Below are 19,454 nucleotides of genomic sequence, written 5' to 3' on the forward strand. Positions count from 1 at the left end.
TGGGACTCCCAGAGCGTGACGCGGCTCAGTCTCAACTTGTCCCAGGACTGCTGGGCCCTGCGTCTGTGCGCTCTGGACATCGCTGAGGAGGGGGTGAGGCACCTCACTGGGGACCCGGATCAACTTACTACCCCGAATTCATGAGATCGGCGGGTGGTCGTACTGGAGCCCCTAGCTCGTCGCTTTGCGGGTCCTTAGGTGCTGAAGTTTTTGGTTAAAATCTCTCGGAGGACTGAGAACGGGATATTCTAGTCCAGTGGTTCCTGTTTATTCCAGGCAAAAATGGGGCGGGTGGAGGATGCAGAGCCCACAGACAGATTTGTTATCAGTGTTTCAGGATGGGATGCCTCTGGGTTTTGGAAGAATCTGGAGCGGACTGGAAATCCCCAAAATATGGGACGCAATGGGCAAGACCTAGTCCTTGGAAGGAAAGGGGATGGACTGGATGGGTGTACAGAGGTATGGCCATTTCGTAATGCTTCTCTTCTGTTCCCCACCCCCCTCCCCGCTCCCTTACCTCTCGAGCCATTCACAAAACCAATAGAAAGGAATTACTTACAGGAAAAAAAAAATGGTTTCATAAAAAGGGGAAAAGTGGTTGAGAAGGGTGGAAACTTATTTACTTAAACTCTGCATTAGGGATTGATTGTTAGGTCTTACTCAGTATCCAAAGTGCTTCTCTTGAGATATAAGAATATACATACTTTAATAACACTTAACGTGGTTATGCACTTTGAAGAAGTGTTTCCGTTGGAGAACAAATAGATATAAATATATTTGTGTGTGTGTGTGTGTATATGTGTGTGTATATATACAGACTCTTGAACACCATGGTTGTTAGGGGCAACAACTCCCCTTGCAGGTGAAAATCTGCATTATAACTTTTCAACAGCCAAAACCTTAGCTACTAATTAGCTGCCGGTTACCAGAAGCCTTACCAATATTATGAAAGTTGACTAACACATATATTGTATGTTGTATGTGTTATATATTATGTATTCTTATAGTAAGCTAGAAAAAAGAAAATGTTACTAAGAAAATCACAAGGAAGAGAAAATACATTTATAGTACTGTAATGTATTAATCAAAAGAAATTTGGGTGTAAGTGAACACATTTCAAACCCTGTCAAGGGTTAACTGTATATAGAGATTTAAGGAAATCAGAAATGTTTCTAAGAGTTTCTTTTTTAATTGCAGAAGGAGCATATTTATTGTAGAAAATATATTAAATTTTTTTTTAATTTTTATTTATTTTTAGAGCACGAGTGGGGGAGGGGCAGAGAGAAAGGGAGTCACAGAATCTGAAGCAGGCTCTACGCTCTGAGCTGTCAGCACAGAGCTGGTTGCGGGCCTTTATCTCACAGTGAGATCATGACCTGAGCAGAAGTCAGACACTTAGCTGACTGACCCCCCCTGGTGCCCCAAGAAAACATATTTTAGAAAATGAACACCCTTGTCCTTTTCCCCATAACTCCTTCCTCTCTCTCTCTCTCTCTCTTTCTATATCTATATCTATATAGATAGATAGATATGTATATAGATATATATAGATAGATCTATCTATATATAGGTATAGATCTATCTATAGATCTATAGATCTATCTATATGTTTTATGGAGTCATAGTGCATGTCGATTTGTACTTAGTTAAAATTAAATTGATAACTTTCATAGAAACACAATCAGACAAGTATTTCTAAAAGTCAACTTATTGAAGATTTCATTTTATATCCTTTGAAGTAGAATCATTTTCCTCTTGCACACAGCTGGGAGTCCAAAGTTCTCACATGGTTACAAAAGTGTATTGCATATGGCTGAACTTTCATTTTGTTTTATGCTTAAAAAAAAAAAATTAATCATGGTGGTCAACACAAGCATCCACATGTGGAAGTAAAGGAAGACCACCCACATGATAACTTGCTACAAAAAGGAGACCATTCAAAAGAAGCCAGGGTGAGGAAAAGCTTTACAAGGACAAAACAGGGAGACTTCTGTAAGAGGAAGCCGGAAAAGGAATAACTAGAAATGGAACATCTTATGTGGTTGGTTTGGGGAGAATATTTGGATTTTTTTGCTTTGTCCTGGGTTGGAAGTGGAGGCAAAAATAGATTGATAGCCATTGAGCAAGTAAGGCCTGACTATTCCAAAATGGTTGCTGGAGAAGTTTCTTTTGTGGGTTAGAGTTCTTTGTCATGTAAAGTTTGGCCTTTGTTTGCTTGTTTACTCAGTCTATCACAAGAGATCTAAATTATTCTAACACGTGGGTTTTACAGTTGCCTTGGGGGTCACAGCTCCAAATGATTGCACAGGTGGAAAAACCTGCTACTGCTTGACTTCCTCCTGCACCTTAGGCAATAGCCTGAATGGGAGGCTGCCTGGCAGGTGCTGCTCCAAAGAATGACATCACCTTTGTTTCTTGGAATGTGATACAACCTCACATTGTAGGGGAAATCGTCTCTCTAGCAAATATGCTCAAAACCTAAACTTAAATAAAAAATGTATATATTTAGGAGAAATATAGGAGAAAATCTTTTAAGCAAGAGAGTAGAAGATATTATTGCTCCAACTCATGACATCTACATATACATAATCTGTAAAATAAAGTATCGCAGGAATGTGTATTACTAACCATTGTGTTCTTTTTCTTCATATTCTATTGCTATTCCTTTGCCAAATAACTTAGATGAGTACTAGTATTAAAATAGTTACATTTTAGTCAAGCAACCAAGACTTAGCTCTGCCTTTAATAAAATTCAGTTGGCAGAATTTTCCAATTCCTATTTAAAATTCATTCTCTGTGAAAGTATATTCTCATGTGCATGTCCAGATTTCTTTTGCTCACTGGTAAAACAAGGTATAATTCTATACCTCATCTCTGGAAGTTTTAAACCATAGAGGAATAAATAAATCCAATGTGATGGTATTCAAGACCCTGAGGCCACTTAACACCTCTCCCCAAAATAACAACCTCTCCAATTTGTTTAAATTTCAATGAGCCAAGACTTACTTTTAAACACATTACGTAACAGGCAACTGTTAATTTGTAAAGTGGTTTATTATAATTAATAATTTTATGGAAAAAAGCCTGTTTATGATTGGATGTTTATATGAAGCAACTTATGAAATTATTTTTTTGAGCTACTATAACCTTGCTTTTCCTATAAGGTTAAACAGTCAGCCAATTTGTTAAATAAATCAATTAACAAGAATTAATTAAACTCTTAGTTGGTGCTCATTGTCTTCTGGTGTAGTTTATGCATTTACTTAGATACGTTCTACATGTAACTTCACTAACAGCTTTACTGAAACTCAGCCTTTCCATTTTAAAATCTGAGATTAACTACAGTAATCTTTTCTTTAAGTTTATTTATTTATTTTGAGAGAGAACACACACGTCAGTGGGGGAGGGGGAGAGAAAGAGAGAGAGAGAGAGAGAGAGAGAGAGAATCCTAAGCAGGCTCCACTCTCGGCATGCAGCCTGTCACGGGGCTTGATCTCACGAACCTTGAGATCATGACATGAGCAGAAGCCAAGAATCAGACGCTTAACTGATTGAGCCACCCAGGTTCCCCTAACTACAGTAATCTTGATTTTACAACATATGAGCATAGCCTACTATCATTTAAATAACATGGCGAAACTTCTTGGTCCAGTAGGTACCAAAAGAGCTGGCTTGTGGGATTTTCCCTATTGCCAAAACTATAATCCACAAACTCTCCTTTGGCTCCCAGAGGATCTCTTCCTCAAATCTGAAGAGTCTTTTCATGAAACAAGATGTATTAGTTTCTTACAGCTTCTGTAACAAATTCCCACAAACTTTGTGGCTTAAAACAATAGGAATTTGTTCTCTCACAGTTAGTGGAGGACAGAAGTCCAAAATCAGTATCACTTGGGCTGAAAACCAGGTATCATAGAGCTGTGCTTCCTCTTGAGGCTTTAGGGAAAACGTGTTCTTCTCTTCCAGCTTTTGGTGGCTTTAGTCACTCCTTGGTTTGTGGCACATCACCCCAATCTCTGCCTCTGTGGTCACATTGCTTTCTCCTCTTTTGTCTGTGTCAAATTTCCCTCCCCTTCCCTCTTATAAGAACCCTTGTGATTACATTTAGAGCTCATCCAGATAATCCAGGATATCCCTCCCCAAATCCTTAATCACATTTGCAAACTCTTTGCCATGTGAGGTAGCATTGATGGGTTCCAAGAATTAAGATCTGATGTCTTTGGGGGACCATTATTTAGTCAACTGCAACATGGCATAAATAAAAACTAATTTCTTGGGGTGCTTGGTGGCTCAGTTGCCACATCAGTTGGGCATTCAGCTTTTGATTTTGGCTCAAGTCATGATACCAGAGTTGTGGGATCAAGCCCCACTTTAGGCTCTGTGCTGAGCATGAAGACTGCTTAAGATTCTCTCTCTCTCCCTTTGCCCCTCTCCCCAGCTTGTGCTGTCTCTCTAAAAATAAATAAATAAGTACATACATACATACATACATACATACTAATTTTCTTGACAAGGCTGATCACAACTTGTGTTTAACATCTTTAGGCTTACTTGACTAGGACAATCAGGCCCTAAACTCTATGCGAACTTCCCACTCTGTAACTTTGCTGATGTCCCTGACTACAGACATTTCCTGCCTTGACTGTTAGTGCAATCAATGTTTGACATAGCTTTTTAAATTTCAAGACTCCCACACAGTTTTTATTACCTCTTCCTTGCCCCATCCCTCCTTACTCGTTCCACAGCCACCCATCATTTCAGGGTCTCTGCATATAAAAGCATTGCTTATCCATCCCTTCCTGAAGACATTTCTGGTTTTAGACTTTGAGCATATTCCTATGGCAATTGTCCCCATTAATAAAGTCTTTCCTTACAAATGTACATTCTTGCATTTTTCCCCCTGACACCCTACATCATTATGGTAAGTGGTCAAGACAGAAAAGACCTCTGTACTGTTAAGAGTCAGCTTGCACATGCATGTGCCAGGGGTTTGTTCCACAGGAAAAGCATCTTCATATGAGAGGACTCATTACTCCTGGAAATTAAAGCATTATTAGAAAGGTCTTGCGATGATGATGATTGTGATGATGATAATGATGGTAACCACGATGAGGATACTAACAGCTAGATAACACTTAGGTGCCAGGCAACCTACTGAGCATCTTCTAGCTTCTCCATCATTTACTCGTCACAACAACCCTGTTATAGCAGTTCTCAAACTTGAGAGACCATCTGAATTACCTGGGGGCTTGTGAGAACTGATTGGTGACCTCCAACCCCCGAGTTTCTGATGCAGTGAGTCTGCAGTGGGGTTTGAGAATTTGCTTTTCTAACAAGTTCCCAAGCAATGCTGATGCTACCGGTTAGGGGACCCACTCTGAGAACCCCTGCCTGAGGAGATAGGTGCTATTGTACACCCCATTTTATAGATGGGGATGGTCATGGCAGGGGGTATACAAAATCAAGGGTGGCGTGGGTTCCTCTCTGGAGTGAAGAAAGAACTTAAATGTACTTTAGGTCACCAGGGCTTAGAAAAGGAAGCTGGGCTTTGGGGACTTTGCCCTCCTCCCTAAGCCCCAGTCCCCATTACCTATTTGGCAAACTGGACTCTGGGTTCCAGACGCAGCAAGAGAAATGAAATGTGCACACCAAGGCCATAGCGAGATACAGTGCTAAAGCTCCCCAGGGCCAGGCTCTCCACTTGGACTTCAATGTAGGCTTACCTTGCATCAGGCTGAGAGGAGGGGAGACAGGTGAGCCATGCAGAAGGCATTGCTGCCCTTATTGGGCTGGGCCCCCACATCTTCCTGCTCCACCAACTTCCAGGAAGGTGTTTTGCCCTGTGCCTCCTAGGTGTTTCCTTGCTTGATCATTTCTTGGAGACAAAAACTGTACCTTAGCTATGGTCAATTCATTAGCAGATTTTAAGCCTACTTCTGATGACAATGCTGATGACTCATGGTTTTGGGAAGCTCAGGTATTAAAAAAGTGAGGTTCATTCATTCACCAATCCTAAAAACACATACATCAAGCTTTCTTTAAAAAAGATTTGAGACCATAAAAAGGAAATAAAACTATACAATCAAGCATCCCCAATTCCCTATATGATCCTGTCAAAAACCAAAAACCAAAACCAGAAGCTTTGGTAATTTTGCTGAGTCACTGACTCCACTCTGGTGGTTTATGTTTATTTTCTCTTTTGTCTTGTGTTCCCTCTCTGCCCTTGCTTATCAACCACCTACCACCCAATGATTGCTGCCTCCCTATCTTGATTTCATTGTCCTCAAAGCAGACCTATAACTATGGTCTCAAGTACATCTAAACTTTATCCTCAAATCCATAGCATCCACTGAAGAACCCAGATTTCATTTTTGAGAACTAACTTACCCTTTGAATAAGGAATCTGATTTTTCTTCAAGATTGCTGCTAACATGGTCAGATGAAATAGCATGTAAGAGTTCAGTATAGAATAGATGGTTCTGATTCAACAAAGCACTACTACTTCTTTTTTAAAAATTAATTTATTTATTTCGAGAGAGAGCGAGCGAGCACAAGCAGGGGAGGGGCAGAGAGAGAGTGAGAGAGAGAATCCTAAGCCAGCTCCAAGCTGTCAGCACAGAGCCCAACATGAGTTTCGATCCCATGAACTGTGAGATCGTGTACTGAGCCAAAATCAAGAGCCGGATGCTTAAACGACTGAGCCACCCAGACACCCTAACAACTACTTATGTTATGTTATGTTATGTTATGTTATGTTATGTTATGTTATGTTATGTTATGTTGTTATGTTATGTTATGTTATTTTCTTTATTTTATTTTATTATTATTTTTTACAACTACTCCTTTTAAATGCATTTTATTATTAATAGAATCCTGTGCCCAGATGGTGTTCTTCCACTCTAGGAGGATAAATCAGGCACATTGCAGAATGCACAAGTCTCCTCAGGTTGTAGCTCCCATGCACTTTGAATTGTAAGGCTTGGAGTCTGGTGTCCTGACTGATTGAATGTTTCCTTACCCATCATCCCAGGTTTCTCATCCAGGGAGCAAGATCACACAAGGTGGCCATTCCAAAGCGAATTAGCATCTACATTGTGGATATGGCATGTGTGTTTTATAAATCCACTCACTCCTTTTCACAGTACCCTAGCCCTTGCATTTGCCTAGTTTGTACATTTCCATGGGCTCAGTGTAGAAGTGACACTTGATGTGTCAAGTGATGGTTTGCATGACTGTGGAAAGTAAGTGGAATTTGACTGAAAAAATTTGGGAAGTGGTAAAAGAAGAGTTTTTCCTCCAAGTTCAAAGAGGGAAATGGAACTAAATGAAAATTTGAATGACATGAGAAAGTGTTTTAGTTATATCAGGAGGACAAGCAAAACTAAGTTACACGTCTTGTCTCCCCAACAAAAGTGTCTCAAGGGACAGAGACTTTGTTTTATAGTTGATGTCCCCAGAGTGTGATAGATATCACTGCAAATGTAAATATCACTGCAAAATGGCAATTTGTGGGCCAAGAGAAGAATTGTTGCCAATTTGGCTTAGCTCCCTGGGGACTATTGCACTTGACCCAGAGTTTAGTGGGTCTTAGGTGTACTTAGGAAACTTCTCTTGCTCCCAGGACACAGAATCCTAGATCCTCCTCACTGTCCTTGAGATGCTTAGAAATGCCACAAGGAGCTTAGAACTACCTCAATCCTTAGAGAGTTCCCAAGACAGAAACTGGCCATCAAAAGTCTCTTAAGGCCTCAACACTCCATCCTTAGGGTGGATTCTAGAACTCTGTTGGAGTCCACCAGGGTAGTACAAGAGGTCCCTGTGGGTGACTTCTTGTGATGTAGCCAAGTGGCTACCATGGCCTGCCTGATCCTGGGGAGTGGAGACCCTTTTCTGCTGTTTCTTTCCTTGGTGAAACCTAGTGGGACACTGAGGAGAAAAATAAGTAGTTTGGGGTGCATGAGAGAAATGGTAAAAATAAGCATGAAGGGAAGAATCATATTAATTAAGTGTTTATTGATTTCCAAGAATATGAGAATAATAATAAAGTCATTTGGTGTAATATTGTTGCATTTCCCCCTATTGAGAACTTAGAAGATCTAGACATTGCACTTAACAGGCAATGAAACCTTTCTGTAAGCACAATGGGGACTTGACATCTAAAAACGGATGATTTGGTCATTTTGCCCAATTTATGAAAGGGGAGAAAGTTGTGGAATTAACTGAATTTCATTTCTGTTTTATCTTTTTGGATTTGGAGAAGCAATGAAAAACCATTAATGTTTTTTTTCTTTATTATTTTGGTTGAGGTAGAGGAGAGAGCTGATAAATAAGGATGTTTGCTGGAAATACTAAACTTTAATAACTAAAAATAAAGAATATCCCAGAGCTTCTGTTTTAAAACCTTTTGATGTTACAACCATATCTGTATTAAAACAGTCAATGGAAAAATGACAGACCAATAAAAGCAACAATTTCCAGTACTTCTGGACACAATTTACTACCTGATTGCCCTGTCTTTGTACTGCAGATAACTCCAATCTTATCTTTGATAGGCATAAACCTTGCACAAATAATTTACCCTCTCCAAGCCTTGGTTTCACCTATTATAAAATGTGGATAATACTAATGACATCATGAGGTTGTATTAAAAACTAAATGAGATAATATGAGTGTTGATATAAGCAGCCATTTATAGAATTTCTGCCTTACAAATTGCAGTATCTTTGAGAAGTAACATTCAATCCAATTGCAGCAAAAACTATTCTTATTGAGATATTGTATACTGATCGTGCTTATAGCTTTGGCCATTCTTACATATCTAGAATCCTCTTGTAAAGCATTAGAGAAGTTTGTAACTTGAGTCAGGGAATCATAAAACCATGGGAGCTGGCATCCTTCCTATTCTGGATGATCCTCTGTCAGAGGAGATCCTCTGGATGATCCTTGTCCTTGGAAGCTCTCCCCTCCAGGGATTCACTTGGACTTATGAATGCATTTGAAATCCTCTAAGAACAATGATAGAATTGTAAAATATATTTTATTTGAAGAAAAGTGGTAGGTGTGAGATGAAGGTCTTGAGGAATTGAGGCTCAGCATTGGCTGAGAGCGCCAGGCCTGAGCCAAGAGTGACATGAAAGACTGGCCCTTGCCCTTACTGCTAGCTCTCTAGCCAGGCCTGTGAGATTGGGTGTCCTCTCTATTTCTTCCTTTGCAAATGACCTGCACTCTCTTCCTCCTAGGGTACTGTATAAGGTGTTGGAATGGGAAGGGCAGGGTAGCTTGGGATGACAGTACGATGGCTGGATTCAGGAAATGATGTTTTGGCATTCACTCTATGAATCTTTATGGAGTCCCTTTATGTCAGGTCCTGTTCTGAGGAATCAAGGATGCACAAACACTGATATATTCCCTGTGATGGAGGAGCTTACATCCAATGAAGTAGTAGGTATGAAGCAAATATTCCTGTTGGATAATATGTGGACTTGTGCTTTCTTTCTTTGCCATTGACCTAAAAGTCTTGGCAGTTTCTCATTTTGTGGGACCCCAAGTAGTGAGGTTCCCATGTAATCATCCCATCCTCTTGATAGAGGGAGACTAAGAAAATATAGCAGCCTCCTCTTCTCCAGATCTCATCAGGAAAAAGAGTTCTGAACAACATGAAATAAAAGACATTGCAACCAAGGCTACACAGTGCCCTCTATCATGGATCAGATGTGTCTGGTTGATTCAGGTATTTCTGCCCTAACCGTAGGATCCATTGTTTGTCACCTGGTTCAGCTCTAGCTCATTTGACTGTGACCTGCTGCCTGGTCTCAGTTTTGAAGGAGTCACCTCATTGCACCATTGACCCTAAGGCTGCCCTCCCAAAGACTCCCTCTGGTGACCTCACTATTAACCTTTGTAGGTCCTCCTGTGTACACAGAGAAAACAAGAGCTGATATTCTGATCTGAGAGGACAGTCAGTCAGTAGCATTTGGTGCAGCCTTTGAAGTTTTAACCAAAACACTGTCACTACCTTAGAGTTCTTTCTCAGGAGGCAAAATGTTCACCTGAACAGAATGGGCACAAAATCCATCTCCTGTCCACCACCAAAGCAATTGGCAAAATGTCTATGGCATCAAATAATACAAACTCTTCTATTTTAGATTTAATACTATAGCATAGATACCTTACCTTGATAACACATAGAGCATTCCAGTGTTCACCCATACTATAATGACCTAAACACTCTCCTTTTCTCTTATTTATGAGCATTTAGAATTTGTTTCTTTCATTTACAGACACTACTGCAATGAATATCCTCGCACATGTATCTGTATAGATGTGTGTAAATATTATAAAACTAACTTCTGGGGGCGCCTGTGTGACTCAGTCAGTGAAGTGTCTGACTCTTGATTTCGGCTCAGGTCTTGATCTCAGTATCATGAGATTGAACCGAACCCCAAGTAGGGCTCCAGGCTGGGCGTGGACCCTGCTTAAGATTCTCTCTCTCCCTCCCCTGCTTGCGTGGACATGTGCTCTCCCTCCCTCTTTCTCTCTCAAAAAAACAAACAAACAAAAAAACCCCAAAACCCCAAAAACCAAAAACTAACTTCTGAAAATGGAACTACTTGCTGAAAAAAGTGATTCCAATGTGTATTCCCTCCTGTAGCAAATGAAAATTTCCATTTCCTCAGAATTTGTAAACCATCTCATTTATAAGCAAAATGTCATCTAATTGCTGTTTTACAACATTGAGAACTCAGTGTGCAGAGACTTTACATACACAGTTGGAAGTGATTTAATTTATTCCTCACAACAATCATGTGAGGTAAGAATTGCTAACCATTTTACAATTGAAAAACGAAATATGAGGGGTGCCTGGGTGGCTCAGCCAGTTAAGTGTCCCACTGTTGATTTCGGCTCAGGTTGTGGTATCATGGTGTGTGAGTTCGAGCCCCATGTGGGGTTCTATGCTGATGGTGCAGTACCTTCTTGGGATTCTCTCTCTGTGTGTCTCTCTCTGCCCCCCCCCCCAAAAATAAATAAATACACACTTAAAAACAAAAAACACCACAAAATGTGAGATAGCTGTGTGCCCTTAGGCAAATGATTCAAACATTCTGTGCTTCCATTCCCATAGTAGAAAAATGGAGGTGGTAATATTGTTTTTATCTATTACATGAATGTGATGGTCAGTTTTATGTGCCAGTTTAGGCTCTAGTCCCCAGCTATTCAACTGAACACTAATCTAGATATTGCTATGCTGAAGAAAGTTCATATCAGTTGACTTTAAGTGAGGGAGATTACCCTAGATAGTCTGGTTGGTCCAGATGCAAGATCTTAAGAGCAGAGCTGAGTCCTTCTTAAGAAAAAAGATATCCCATCTGTGGACTTAGTTGTGCCTGAGAGTTCTAGCATGTTTTCCCTGATGGTCTGCCCCACAGATTTTGGACTTGCCTAACCAGCCCCGTAATCACATGAACTAATTCCTTCCAATAAAACTTACTATATTTACCTCTTACTGGTTCTGCCTCTCTGGTTGGACACAATGATGGTGTGTTAAAAATGAAAAGTACTATATAGCTGAAAGGTATTTTATGGGTACCTATGAATTGTGTGATGTCATGATACAATTACAGTTTAAATGTGCTGGGGGAGGATGGCAGGATAGAGATAAATCTGAAAAGACTGGGTGATGGGATGTGGTTCCACAACCAGCAGGATGTATCATTTTGAATAAGCGACATAATCTCTCTGCGGACCTTCATTTCCTCACTTATTTGACATAAAGGGAAGAAGTTATACCAGATGGTCTCTAAAGACTATTTCAAGGCAAAAAAGTCTAGAATTATGAGTTTGCTTTATATCCATAATTAGGCTTTAAAATATTTTTTTAATGTCGGCTTTAAGATATCATTTATAAACAGTAAAATTTGTTAATTAAAAACATTTTTTAAAGTTTATTTTTTTATTTTGAGAGAGACAGAAACGTGTGAGTGGGGGAAGGGCAGAGAGAGAGGGAGAGAGAGAGAATCCCAAGCAGGCTCTGCACTGTCAGCACATAGCCTGATGTGGGGCTTGAACCTTGAAATTGTGAGATCATGACCTGAGCTGAAACTGAGAGTTAGACACTCAACTGACTGAGCCATCCAGGCACCCCAGATTTTGTCAATTTTAAGTGAACAGATGGACGACTTTTAACAAATGAACCCAGTAGTGTAACCACCACATCATCCCAAAAAGTTCCTTTCCTGCCCTTGCCATCCATCCCCTCCCCCAAGCTCGGTGCTTGGCATTCACTGCTTTCTGCCACTATAGCTTTGCCTTTATTGGAATTTCATATAAATGGACTCATACAGTCTGTATTCTTTTGTGTCTGGCTTTTTTCACTTAGCACAATGCTTTTGAGATTTATATCTTTGATTATCAGTGCATTTTGTTATAATTTCATATTGTTATTTGTATTTTTTCTGAAAAAACTGTTTATGTCCTTTGCCCATTTTCTATTGGGTCATTGATCTTTTCCTTATAAATGTATAGAAGTATATTTTTAAAAACTCAGTGAATAATTTGGAAGTTTATTTTTTCTAAAACTGCTTGAGTGTTTTCTCCTACCAAATGGCCCACTTGAAACTGATGGCCACTGATGCTTGCCATTCTTTCTCTGTCTGCCCCCTGGAGGCGCTGTCTCCTTTCCACCTGCCAGCTTGCTGAGGACATGCAAAGGCTGGCCTGTTTCTCACAGTGCCCAGTGGGGAAGCGGGGTCTTGGGAGGAAAAGGAGAGCACAGAGCACCTGCTTATACCCCTGCTCCTTGGCATCCATCTTGGAGTGGGTGGTTCCTGGCTGCAGAGGGACAGCCCAGCCCTGCTTGTGGTCCCTGAACCTGTGCTCCCAGCCCTAGGACCAGAGACCCTGCATGACCAAAACCTGGATTTGTTTGAACTTGCAGCCAAGCCTCCTTTTAGTCCTGTGCACTAGGATGTGCCAAGGAGTGGGAGAGGGACTGTTCTCTTATCCCCTTCTGCTTCATTACCCACCACAAACACTCAGGAAACCTTCACAGGGCAGGGCATTCTCCCAAGTGGCCACTTCGAAATCCTTAGTGTAAAGGGAACCCTGTGCAGTTCTGTGGGGCTGGGAGAGCAAAGGGTGATGGGAAATCCACTGGGATAGACAAGGTCACTCCAGCCCCAGAGGCCACCTGGATGCCACCCCTATCTCTCCTCTTTCCCAGGTTGCCCCATCTTGTTGGGGTGCTGGGAAGAACCCACATCTCCCACGGTCCCACTCTGGGCAGCTAGAAGAAGGGCAAGCCTTGACCAACTGCACTGGGACGGTTGTGTGCCCAGCTTCCCAGAGAGATCATGTAGCCCATAGGGGTTAGGGTCTGTTGGGTGACATTGTGTGGGTGACTTCTGTTGGGTGACTTCAGATACACTTCCTGGCAAGTGGGCTATCCTGTACCAGCCTCGGTGCCTAAGCACCAAGCACTCAGTCCCTGGGGAAAATGCATCTTGTTTGCCAAACATCCCATTGGACACCCACTAAGGGCATACAACCTGCTTGTCAATTGGGGTTACCCTGTTTACTCCCCTAGTAAGCTTTCAGTGAGCTTCTCAGATAGGCACTACTGATTTTGTTCTTCGGCTTTTTTATTTTGTCTCTATCTAGCACAAGAGGATATACAAGCAGCAAGGATAATTTAAAATGAGAATGGTGACAATGGTGAAAAATAGTCTTGGTTCAACTCTAGTGCCTACTTTGTCTCTAATTAAAGCTATTAACTGAAAACGTTTGTACAACAGTTCTCCTCTGATAATTTCAAGTGTGTTTGTGTTCCAGAGTTTTTTGTAGAGCTCTTTGAAATTCCCATGGCTTACCTACTGAATCTTCTTTGGAATCTTCAAATTCCCCAAACCTTTAGAGACTTGGTGGTCACTCACTGGCCAGAGGCATTGTAAAAGGATTCTGGAGATTTCAACTTTTCAGCAAAAGCCCTCCCAAATCTTTAGTCTGATTCTGGGATCCCCAAGGAGACTGGGAACCTTCCTCCAGATCTTTCCTGTGAAAGGACCATATGCTCCGTCCTCTGATGCAACACAAATAGCTACTGTGAAGCTCAGTGGTGAGTTTCAATGAGTTTATTCCACTATCTGTGACCCAGGTAGGCTTGGACTTATAGGTATGTTTGTGTTATGTTTCATATTCAGATGCACAGTTCCAACAGTATACTTTATAAATTGTACTCTTTGTCTTCCTTGTAATCTGTCAAGCACCAAGTATAGTGTCATCTCTGTGTGGATGCTCTACAAATGCTAATTGGTAGTGATCAGGATAATGATGTTGACAAATGACTCCATGAAACTGATGAATCATTTGGTGGAAGAGGCCTGGCACAGCAGTTATGTAATGTTGCTTCACCGAACAGGAAATGTTTCATACCTCAGAGCAACACAAAACATTTTGCCTGCCAGTGTTACTATTTCTAGTCAGAGCCAAAAAGGCATCTTGGGAGAGAGAAGAACTTTTGAATGACATTGACTCTGTAAGCAAACCTTAAAGAGATACTGCTGTTTCCTTTGGTGCAGGGTCGACCAAAACCTGGCTCCCGCATGAGTTGGCAATCAAACAAAAAGATGAAGCAAGAAGTTTGAATCAGCTAATAAAAATAAATAAACTAATTCATATGAGTATTAGCACTTCAGTCTCTAGTCTACCATTCATTCCATCCAGTGTATTTTAAAAAAAGTTTTTAATGTTTATTTATTTGTGTGAGAGAGAGACAGACAGAGCATGAGTCAGGGAGGGACAGAGAGAGAGAGGGAGATACAGAACCCGAAGCAGGCTCCAGGCTCTGAGCTGTCAGCACAGAGCCCGATGTGGACCTCAAACTCACAGACCGTGAGATCGTGACCTGAGCTTAAGTTGAAAGCTTAACCAACTGAGCCACCTAGGCACCCCAAGAATTCTTTTAATTGGAATGTATCTATAAAAACATAGATAAATACTAAAGAAGCAAATTCCTAATACTTGCTTCCTGGCAAATTCATAATTAGTTTCAGTTAATCTTTTATGCGTGTAGGTGAGGCCAAAAAAAAAAGTACTCATATGTTTTCTAAAAAATTAAGTTTTTTCTTAATTTTTGAACAAAAATTAAGTCATAACCTTAACTTAAAATGTAAAACAAAAAAGTGTAGTTAAATATTAGAATTTTGAACATAAGGGATTTTTTTTTTTTTTCTACAGAAGCCAAAATCTAGTACTTAGATGTATTTCTTTGGACAATCAGGCTCATCATTTTAGATCAGGGGTTGCAAATTCCTGGCCGAATCTGGCTCATAGACAGGTGTTATTCAGTTTGAATAATCATTAACACTTTACAAATGTGAAAACGTCACCACTCTCCAGTTATCAAAACCCTCACCAAACTCTACTGATTCCCCTTCAGCATTTATTTGCATTTTCCTGCAGGGTCCTCCAAAACATTTCAATTTGCAGCTATCTTAGATGACATTGATGTCTCCTTGCTTTTGCTACTCTGATGAAAACATTCCGAGTCAAGGAATTAGAGGGTAAACCCTGTTCCCACCATGGATTCCACATCATGGCCTGTCTTGTTCTGAGTATGAGCAAAAGGAGACAAAAATAGCAGAGGATGATTACCCACCCTCTCATAATCAAAGAAGGGCAAATTGAAATAAACTATCTTTCTATTTTTAACCTTTCGGTTTTGCAAAAGTAAAAAGATTGATGATATTTAGGGTTGGGGAGAGTGTGGAGAAATGGAAATTTGCTGGTAATTGATGCAATTTTTCATCAAAAAAATGGAAATGTTTATAATTTTAAAAATGTACATACTATTTGCCTTAGCAAATCCACTTTTATCCTACAAAATAGTCACATAAATATGGAGATTACATATTTAACATTTTCAAAGACTTTAATTGTAGCACAGTTTGTAATAGCAAAAAAGCCCCCCCCACCAAAAACGAAAACAACAAAACACAAAAAACCTGCAAATAAACTAAATGTTCATCAGTAGGGAAGTATTTAATTATGGTTACATATGATGGTTTATTTAAAAATTTTTTTAAAGGTTTTATTTATTTATCTTGAGAGAGAGAGAGTGGGGGAGAAGAGAGAGAGAGAGAGAGAGAGAGAGAGAGAGAGAGAGAGAGAGAGAGAATCCCAAGCAGGCTCCACGTTGTCAGTGCAGTGGGGCTTGAACTCATGTACCATGAGATTATGACTTGAGCCGAAGTCAGACGCTTAACTGACTGAGCCACCCAGGTGCCCCTACAAATGATGGTTTAAAAGAAGGAACGGGGGATGCCCGGGTGGCTCAGTTAAGTATCTGACTTTTGCTCAGATCACGATCTCACAGTTTGTGAGTTTGAGCCTCACATTGGACTCTGTGTTGACAGCTCAGAGCCTGGAGCCTGCTTCAGATTCTGTATCTCCCTCTTTCTCTGTCCCTCCCCACTCCTGCTCTGTCTCTCTCTCTCTCTCTCTCTCTCTCTCTCAAAAATAAATAATAAACTTTAAAAAAATAAATAAAAGAAAGAACTATATCTGTGTGTAATAGAAATGTATCAAGGATATGATATAACTCTAAGTGCAAAAAACAAACTTTAGAACACTTCACAATATGATTCTATTAAAAAAACAAAATAAGATAACTGTGTGTGTGTGTGTGTGTGTGTGTGTGTGTGTGTGTACTTTGACATGTAGATGTAGGTATATGCATAAAATCTGGAACAGTGGTACTCAACCTGAAGAGATTTGCCCTGCCCTCCCAGGGGACATTTGACAATGTCTGCAAATGTTTTTGAATTTCATGACTGAGGAAGGGTGCTACTGGCATCTAGTAGGTAGAGGCCAGGATGCTACTAAACACCTTACAGTGCATAGGGCGGTTCCTACAACAAAGAATTAACTGACTCAAAAAGTGAATAGTGAGGTTGAGAAACTCTGGTCCATGAAAATAGGTAGCAAACTATCTCTAGTAATGATAGGAGGATTAGGAGATTCTTTTTATATTATTTTGTATTTTGACGTATTATATATTTTTTTCAACGTATTCCTTTGAAATTAAAACAAATGAGAAATGCAGGGCCTTAGCTGGGACAGAATTACAGTTATAGGAAGGCCTTACACATTTTCATTCACAAAGATGGGCGGTCCACATCCAACAGTTGGGGAAATAAGCAATAATTAAAAAATTAAGGCAAAATAGTTATTTTAGGCAAAGAAGTATTTATCAGTAGATAATGAGTTTGCCCTCTCAGTACCGATTTTGTTCCATTTAGATAGATAGTTTCACACTTAGACAGCCAGTGCTTCCTTCCCCAGGATTACCTCTATAAAGCTCTCAGGTGCTATCTGTGCACATGCCCTCTCCTACACTGCACAGGACTGAGAAATTTCACACCCCCATTTGGCAGGGAGCTAAGGGCAGCCTCAGGTCAACAGTCACCAGGAACAGAAGCCCCAAGTCCCCTCAGCCCTTGTGGAACTGAGATTCTGCCAACAACCATGTGAGCATGAAAGCGAATTCTTTCCTGGCCAAGCCTGTCAGACAACAGAATTACAGCCTTAGGGGGGACCCTGGAGCAGAGGAACTGCTTAGCTGTGTCTAGACTCCTTCCGGGGAAAAACTGTGAGATAAGGAATGTGTGTTGTTTTGAGCCGCTAGGTTTGTGGTAATTTGTTATGTAGCAATAGGTAACTACTAAAGTCATGAAGTTTTACAACTTTTGACAGTGAGTCAGAGCCAAAGCAGTGACCAGTCACTGAATTTTCTTTCAACAGAGAGGGCACTGTACTGTCATTCCACTAGCCCAAGAGAATGCTGGACAAAATTCATGGGTTAAATGGAACCACAGGAAACAAAATCACCTCCATTACAGGTTAGGGCATTTAAGATGTATGTGTGTGATTGATATAAGCACTACCCTCAAGTGCATTTTCCCTCTAAAATCTTTTAATCTGGTTTGTAGTTGTTACCACAGACTATCACAGAGAACCCAGGACTGACTTATGGCCCACCCGGCTCCCTGTGGTGTCTAAAAGTTTCCAGGGGAACAGTGCCCTATAGAGAGGGAGCTTTTCTTACCTTTATGGAAAATAAGTTTCCAGAGAACTATATCTGTTGAAAGTATTTTGAGGTGAATCATGTCAGCCTGTTGACAGAAATACATAAAGCCTAATGTTTCAAGATTTCAGGAATGAGTATCATCAGGTAAAGAGTACTCTAAAAAAACTGATGTTCCCATGGCATGAGGACCTCCTGCACAGTTGTCACCTTCGAGAGTATCTTCTTTTAGCCCTAACTTTACCCTCTTCTTTTATATGAGCTATGATGTTATGTCAAACTCCTTTAAAGAAGACAGATCATTACTCTGATTTTTAATAACACTAATAAAATAGGTAACAGTGAGAATTCTTACTTTCTGATCACTTACTCTATGTCAGGCATTGTTTTCAGTGATTAGTGTAGATGACCTCAGAACATATTCCTTAAAAGAATGTGGTTAATAGTAATCATTACCATTTCACAGAGGAAGAAACTGAGTTTTTTGGATGAAACATGACTTGCCCAAGATCAAGTAGCCATCTGGAAGGGGGCAGGGAATAATAACCAAGCAATTTGGTTAGTTCATTGGTTAGTTCAGAATTGAATATCTCCCCACAAAATGACTCGCCTATATCATTTTTTAAATCAGTCAATGTATAATTTACATACCATAATGTATATAATTTTCCATATACTTGGATGAGTTTTGAAAATTTATACAGCTGTGTAATCACCACCACGATCTATATTTAGACCTTTCCATCATCCTAAAATGTCCCCTGTTTCCCTACCTAGTCAATTCCCACCTCTACCCCCAGGCAACTGCTAATCTGTTTTCTATCCTTCTAGATTAGATTCATCTTTACTAGAATTTTTGTATAATCAGACTTATAGAGTTGTACTCACTTGTGTCTGGCCTTTTTCACTCAACATAATCTTTTAAGATTTATCAATACCGTTATGTGTATTAGTAGCTCCTTTTCATTGCTACATGCTACTCCTTTATATGGTTGTATATTTTATTCACTTAGGAGGCCAGCATTATCCTAATAACAAACCCAGACAAAGATATTTCAAGAAAATAAAACTAAAATCACCAAATCATTAAATCATCAATTCATTAATTCACCAAAATTCCTTGCGAATATATACAGGAATCCTCAGTGAGATATTAGTAAGTGGAATCCAGAAATACATAAAAAGGACAATATACGCTGATCACACTTTATTTTTTAGAGCAGTTTTAGGTTTACCACAAAGTTGAGCAGAAGTTATAGAGAGTTCCCATATAACCCCACCCCCACACATGTAAGCCTTCCCCGCTATCAACATCCTGCACCAGTGTGGTACTTTTGTTACAATCCATGGCCCTACATTGATACATCATTATCAGCCA

The 19,454-nt window shown here is 40.2% G+C and overlaps 1 long non-coding RNA gene across 1 annotated transcript; it reads left to right on the forward strand.

Annotated features, from left to right (window-relative positions):
- The first annotated feature begins 47 nt into the window (after nucleotides 1-47).
- Nucleotides 48-14,620, forward strand: LOC122233203. The gene is made up of 3 exons (XR_006210711.1): nucleotides 48-93; nucleotides 13,907-14,107; nucleotides 14,571-14,620. It is a non-coding gene; the product is annotated as an uncharacterized LOC122233203 (long non-coding RNA).
- The last annotated feature ends 4,834 nt before the right edge of the window (nucleotides 14,621-19,454 follow it).

Source organism: Panthera tigris, chromosome D4, assembly GCF_018350195.1.
Source record: "Panthera tigris isolate Pti1 chromosome D4, P.tigris_Pti1_mat1.1, whole genome shotgun sequence".
Taxonomy (NCBI): Eukaryota; Metazoa; Chordata; class Mammalia; order Carnivora; family Felidae; genus Panthera; species Panthera tigris.